The sequence below is a fragment of the Mycetomoellerius zeteki genome, unplaced genomic scaffold (assembly GCF_001594055.1).
Source record: "Mycetomoellerius zeteki isolate Tzet28-1 unplaced genomic scaffold, Tzet1.0 scaffold43, whole genome shotgun sequence".
Taxonomy (NCBI): domain Eukaryota; kingdom Metazoa; phylum Arthropoda; class Insecta; order Hymenoptera; family Formicidae; genus Mycetomoellerius; species Mycetomoellerius zeteki.
This window is the reverse complement of record NW_017257424.1, coordinates 91656-99259: the sequence shown is the minus strand read 5'-3', so window position 1 is coordinate 99259 and position 7604 is coordinate 91656. Positions and strand designations below refer to the sequence as shown.

The following is a 7604-nucleotide window of genomic DNA, read 5'->3' as shown; positions in this document are numbered from 1 at the left end:
TAATTAACCTTTAAGTAGGTAAATAATTAAAAATTTTAAAGATACTCAAGTATAGGTGCTCAGAATACACTCCAAAAAAATTTTTCTTTTATAGTTATATTTTTATTAATATATGTATATATATATATAATTTACATTAGTTATATCTTATAAAATAGTGATAGAGGAATATAAAAATAATGAACTTTAAGAGTTCTAGGTTATATTTGTTACCTTTCTTTTTCAGTACAAGATTTTTAACAATACATTTTTTCATTTTATTTTTCAATTATCATTTATTATTAAAAAACCTAAGTCAGAAAAAAAATTTTTTAATACAGATATTCTAATAAAAAATGATACCTAAAAACAAATCGTACAGAATTTTCATTATGACATATATAAAATATTGAATAACAAATAAGAGAAATAATGAATTAAAAAATACAAAGAATTATTTAAAAATCTATTGTTGCCTGAAGGTATGAAATATTTACGAAAACTATGCTATAGAGTATGGAGGATGTTATAACCACTTCCGGGAGGATCCCATTTATGATTGGATATAGTCATTCACAACGCCCGGTGCCTAGAGTTTTCCAATGCTGTGACTCTGAATATTTTCCAAGAACACAGTGTAAGTAGAGAGAAACTTGTGGGTAATTATCCCAGCCTTTCTCGCGTACCAAACCTCGTAGACTAATATCATTTTTACGATTCTCTTCTACGCTATTACGTGGATTAAACAAGGACGAACAATCAACTTTGATTATTCGTCTTTGTCTAGCCTACGTAAAAGTATGGAAAAGAACCAAAAAAACATGGACATTACCCTACGAGGTTTAGTACACGAAAAAGGCCGGGATGACCACTCTCAGGTTTCTCTTTGGTGTAACATCATTGGTGTATCATTTATTTCATTCCTGTTTAATGTTGGCACACAACAAGGATGTAATGATTCCCTGTGTTGCACTGGGTGCTTTCTAGTAAAAGACACAGATGACACAGTAACGCAATAAATCATTATATCTTTATTGTTTGCCACCGTTAAACAAAGATTAAATGATCACCGTATTACACTGTGCTTCTAGCTGAAAAACGTCCTCTATGGTTTATATCCAATCGCAACGTGGTTAATCAATACCTACACTACCCCACCTACTCTCTTAAAACTACCCTTCTACTTATTCACCCTTTGCAGAGGTGTACTTAAAAAGCAGAGTGGCGCAGTGGAAGCGTGCTGGGCCCATAACCCAGAGGTCCGTGGATCGAAACCACGCTCTGCTAGTTATTTTTTTTTTGAAGATGCTTACAAAAAAGTTTTTTCTGAGGATCTGAATAACGTAAAGTAATTCGTATTAAACTTAAGAAATATAAAAAAAAATATTGATTGACATTTATTATATGTAATATTTTCAAACTAGAATATTTTGATGTACTGTAGAGTTTGCACCTCCAGAAGAAAAATGACACGAGTCGAGAAAACACGAGAAATTTTTCGAATTTTATATTATGTGCGGATTGTGTTCTAAATACATAAACCTTCAATTAAGAAAAGTGATACAAATTGAATTCAAATATAGAAAATAGAAAAGAAATGAAAACGATCAAAAAAACATAAATTAAATGACACAAATAAAAATAGGGATAGTTCTTAGGGAACTAACACGATAACAAAATTAATATTTATATTACTTCTAGACTTGAAACAAGCAATTTGTGACTAGTTCTATTTAACTAATTATGTTTAATACTGCCGTCAATAATTAATTTTAAAATACAAAATCTTTTTTCTCTCTCCTGAACAATTTTATACTTTTTACTAGTCTCACTTTTCTTACGGCGGTGCGATATGTTCGTTTGACAGTAAATATTTCATGTTGCTGCTGTGACTCTGAAATTCAAAATTGAAGAGGAGCGGTGCAATAGCTATGTTCTAAAGTCCCGTAACCCCGTTAGCGATCGTTCCACGTGTACATACACGCGTGTGCACGACATCAAAGTGCAAACGACCTGGGATGCCATTCTTTCGTCATTGTCGCTCCGAGAAGGAGTCGAGACGACGAGAGTTCAGGAGTTCACCGGAGTTCACAGACATAAATTCGGTGGGTGTCGTGCTCGCCGCAGAGCCCGATCAGTGCCTCGTCCTTCTCCCTTTCTTAAACACACCAATGTTGGTTAACTGTAAACGTAATTTTTATTGAATCCTCGCTTCTTCCCAGAACTAGAATTAGCGGTAGACGAAGAACACAAATTACAATTAAAGTTAACCAATGTTGATGAAACCGGCTGTTGAGCGCTCACGTAACTAGCATTTTCTGCTCACTTCGATTATACGTAAACAAATTTCTTGAATATACTTTCTCCCGTTAATTATCGATTAACCGGTTGCAATCTGGTTAAATAATGGTAAATCAATTTAGCTTGATATCGACTTGGATGACATTTTCCTGCACTTCACGCGTCCTATTTATAGTAGGGATCGTCCGATTTATAGTAAATCTGATTGCGCGCGATGTTGGTACCGATCTACCGATACCTTTATATGCATATGGAAGTACAAAGTTATTTTTTGATATGTGAACGACACGGTGCGTCGCACAACAGCGCGATGTCGCATAAATCATACGTAAATAGAAATGAAAAGAGGCAAAATAGAGAGAAAGCGAATGGCCGGCGTCACGCGAATGGACGCGTGCAATCATCACCGTAACAATAGCGACTGGCTTACAAGGCGCGTGAATTCACGGCACTCACTCGTCGCATCTAGTTTTCTAAGGCGGAATATCAACGCGATTGAACGCGTACGAGCGACAGTGGCTCGTAAAGGTGCACTTTTACACATGCGAGCAGCAGACGAACGAACGTATGTTCGTGCGCGTTCATGATGAGAAGATTCCTCCGCACGAAGAACTTCCTTCGTCAATAATCTATCCACCCACGCGTTATTCAAGGACTCGTCGATTACTTCGTCTGATTCGAATATTGAATCGAGTAGATTCAAATGTTGGATAAGAACACTCGGTGAATAACAATGGAATTAGCCAAATAATATGTACGTATCTATCATCATTATTTGTTATTACTGAGAAAAAAGTATTTGGTATTTTGTGTGACTTTAATTATATAAATATGATTAAAAGAGCTCTATTATTTATAATTATTTCTATATTAGTAGTAATAATTACATTTGCATATATAGTTCTAGCAAACAAATATTAGCAAAAAAATAACTATAAATTATAGTTAAATTATGATAATTGATACCACTTTCTCTCTCAGTGAATTTAACTATTATTTAACGGTGATTATGATTAAATATTTCTATATCGCTACGTCAGTTTCGTACGTCGTCTAATTGATACTTTAAGTCTTTGAGCTTTGAATTCTACGATTTGCATTGAAAGTCTCTATAGCAATAGCTTGTTGTAAAGTCGATCGAAGCTTAAAACGTGTATCGAGTGCTGAGATCGGCGTTGCGCGATCAGAGCCGCTTCACGGGTACAAATAAACATCTCGAACGATCCAGGTGCGCTTCCCTTTTAAGATCTGGGATCTGAAACTAGCTCCTATACATACACGTCAGCCGTCGTGGCATGCGGCTGCTGCTACTACATCGTTAACACCAACCGTGAAATGATGTACTATACCTTGAAAAATTTTTGCGGAAAAGTAATTTTCTTTAAAAAAAAATCTATTATATATTAAATTCATTTCAGAAGAAATTACATCAAATTGCAACTAAATATACGCGCATCAAAATATTACAGAAAATATATAAAATGAATTGTAACAGTCAATTCCATAACAAAGAATTTTAAGTTTAGTGGAAGGCTTAATAAATATATTGTGATGTATAAATAAAAAAATATTTATTAAATATAAAATTTATATGAGTCGTTTTCTATAATGTTATATCCCCAATTTGAAAAATGTAGATCAATGTTACAAGAATTTTCTAATTCTTTTTATATTCTTTACTGCTGTAACATCCAAAACATTTTGAAAAAGCTAAGATACAATTTTGCAGAAGAATGATGTCAGTTCTCTCAGTGTGATATAAATTGTAAAAATAAATTGTAAAAAAGAGAGTATCATAAAAGCATTCCATATAAGATTGAAATTTTTCTGATAACTACATCGAGAAAAATATTCTGGTTGTAAAACACAAAAAAAGTACAAACAAAACGAATTCTGATTATATAAATCAGAATTCTGGTTATCTCGACTAAATTTGATAGATTTAATTATAAATGTCTGATTTGTATTTTTCTTCTAATTGAATTCTATAAAAATTCCAATGCTACAAGATATTTTTTCCACTGTACTCTATGCAATCTCAATTTCATAAGCAGATCATTGCTATAAATCGCTAAAATGTTGAACATGTACTTTCCTTTGCGTGATAATAAAAAAAATATCTTTTATTTTTATTATAAAAAAGTATTCCGTAATATTGAAACATTTTGACGATTACTCGATCTACAATTAACCTCGCGAACACATACCGTACAATGTGAAAAGTATCTAATTGAAAATGAATGAACCAGATTCTGATAGATATAAATGATGTTTTCCAGCAAGAGACACAGTGTAATACAGTGATCATTTCATCTTTGTTTAACATTGATAAACAATAAAGATGGAATGATTCACAGTGTTATACTGTGTCATTTATGTCTCTTGATGGAAAACACCCTACATCAATTAAAATTCCGGTTATCTCAAATAGAATTCTAGTAGAGTTAATAAAAAAATTTTGATTCGTCCACACATTTTCAACCAGAATTCCGATGAATCTAACCAGACATTTTTCCGAGTGTGTAGATCACTGTTGTAGATCACTGCGAGATGCCGAATAGGCACATAAAGCGTAACAAAGTAAGGAGGCTGCGGCCGCAGCGGGCCGGTGACTCCCCCGATGCAGTTCCTGGTGACGTCTGACTAAGCGTTCTATTTCGACTCGCACTCTCGGAGGCCGCGTGACTAATCCACCGCGCGCATACATCAACGCAGGTGGAACTCATCCGAGAATGTCGCGTTTCGAGATTTGGATTAGTAGGCGAGAAAGGGCGCACACGTTATTACGGCATTGTGCTCGTAAACGCCCGTGCACGATCGTTACTCCGCACAATACCTCGTTTTTGTGCAATTTAAACCTCAGCTGCAGATCTCTCTGCGCGATCGACGCGATGCGTGACGCAGTAAATGTTCCACGAGATGCACAAAGATCACGAGGACGATAAAACGGAATCATGGGTCTTCTCTAAAACTTTCAGAGTGAATCTCACTCTGAAGAATGAAATATTCCATCTTGAAGCTTAAAAATTGAATCGCTCTTTTTCAAGATTGATTCAATAATATTCACTCGTTAGTATGAAATTTCACTCTAAAAAATTTAGAGAGTTGAGATACTTTTCGACACTTTCTATGTCGCTGTGGGGTTACATCACGGGTTTTTTTAGTGAAAAGCGGTAAGGTCATCCGTTACATGACTGCTACTTCGTGAATAAGCAAATTCTGCGACCGCTTGCCGAGAAACGGAGAATGTGTTTACAGTATCGCTTTCGTCGGACAACGCAACGGGAATAGGAATAAGCGATCGCCAACGGAAGTTGAAAGATCACTTTCATGCCCTTCTTTCTTCTTATCCGATCTAGTGAAATTTTTCATGGTGGTCCGATGAACGCGCATATTCCTCGCGTAAACGCGAAATCGGTAGAAAGTTTCAGTTTCGAAAACAAAGCGCACGTGACAAATCGCTATGCAAACTGCGTAGTCCGCCATAGACCGGCACTCGTTACAGCACTTATTTTTTCTCGAAATCAAAATGCGAGGTGTGACAAGTGCAGGTGCTTGGAATGCTAAATATATTCCACACGTATTGAACTGTGGACGAAACCTGTGATGGATCAGCAAGAGTAATCCACCGATAAAAAGAAACGTGAAGATGAATATGATTGGGAAGACTAAAATAAATTCTATTTTTTCATTGTGATTTTAAATACGTATATAATATTGCGCCATTCTTTAATTTCATCACTTCATTTTAGCGACTAATAATTTAAGTACCGTTAAGATTTTTTATAGCTTGATTTAATCAATTAAATAGATTTTTCAAATTCATCAATATGTAAATGTTATTATTTAATTTTTTTATATTCTCAAGAGAAATAATATGGTCCAGCATATTTTAACTTACTCATTAGCACGCAATTAACACATCAGACTATTTATAGTGTCCCTGAGTGCAAGAAAAATTCCTTGATTTGATGATTAAATATTTTAACTAAATTCTCAGGTTAAAGAATTATGCTTTAAAATAATATATAAAGAAAAAATCTTATTATCAAGCATACTTAGCAATTGATAATATTTTTGAGACTTTCACAGGTTTTTTCTTCAGAGGTGTCAAAGGATTTGCGGGTTATTGCCGTGGCGTGATCCATCGCTAATGCCAACGTTTCTTAGCAATACTTAGCAATTATCAGCATATTATTAGCATACTTACACTGAGAAAAACAAATTGTTCATTCGACTAAATTAATTTGGTGTCTCTATTTCTTTCGTTGGAGACTGTATGAAAATCAAATATAATGTTTGACTTAAATATATACTCTTCATAAAAAAAAAAAATAAAGATGAACTAAATTAATTTAGTCGAACGAACAATTGTTTTCTCAGTATAGGAAATAATAAATACATTATATGACCAAACATGTCTAGGTATATACGTGTGAGACGACAAAGAAAATTATTTACTTGAGATTTGACATTTTCTAATTTCTTTTATCATCACTCTTGATGTATAGTAGAAGAGTTCATTAGCGTTTAGATTCTTTCGCTCGTGTATTCTCTATCTTTTCGAAAAGTAAGCAAGAGCCTACCTCAATTACTCGACCAAATTCCTTCGATCCTTACGTTTTCCATTCGTCCGAAGACGGCAAAACAAGCCTCGCCCTCGGCGTTTCTCATTTCCAGTCTGGCAAAGGAAGGGAGAGACGCACGTGTCGCGCGTCTAGGAAAGGACGAGAGCCGGGATCTGAAACAAAGGATTTAGATAGAGAAGAGAGAGAACGGAGAGAGAGAGAGAGAGAGAGAGAGAGAGAGAGAGACACGAAGAGAACGCGGCGACCATCTTCCTAGTCATAATTTAAAGCACGAGCGTATAGCTGAAGAACACGAATAAGATTTCGGTGTTATCGTGCTATTCGCAAACACGATATATCTTTCGCCCTAAAATTATTTACTTTTAATCCTTAATATTCACGATTTTCTCATCCTTTATACTGTACACAATGAGTCATTTGTATTCTGGGTTAATTTTCATCGTTTTAACATATATAAGTTAAATAAAAATTATTAAATAATTCTTACATATACTTAGCATCTTTAGAAAATATTTGTAAAGTTGTGTATTTAAAAAAATTGTATATAAATATATGTTATAACTAATTACTTGACGCTTCTAGTTTTTCGAAAAAAAGAAACATGAAAAACATGAATGATCCAATCGTATATACTAAGAGTTAATTATAGATATAAGAATATTCTTCGAATAAAATTACGGGAAAAACAGAATACTCTCTCTCTCTAATTAATCTAATATTAATAAAAATCCTGTA

General features: G+C 34.2%; 1 non-coding gene across 1 annotated transcript; it reads left to right on the top strand.

Annotated features, from left to right (window-relative positions):
- Positions 1–1194: 1194 nt before the first annotated feature.
- On the top strand, positions 1195–1266 carry TRNAM-CAU (transfer RNA methionine (anticodon CAU)). The gene has a single exon. It is a non-coding gene; the product is annotated as a tRNA-Met (tRNA).
- The last annotated feature ends 6338 nt before the right edge of the window (positions 1267–7604 follow it).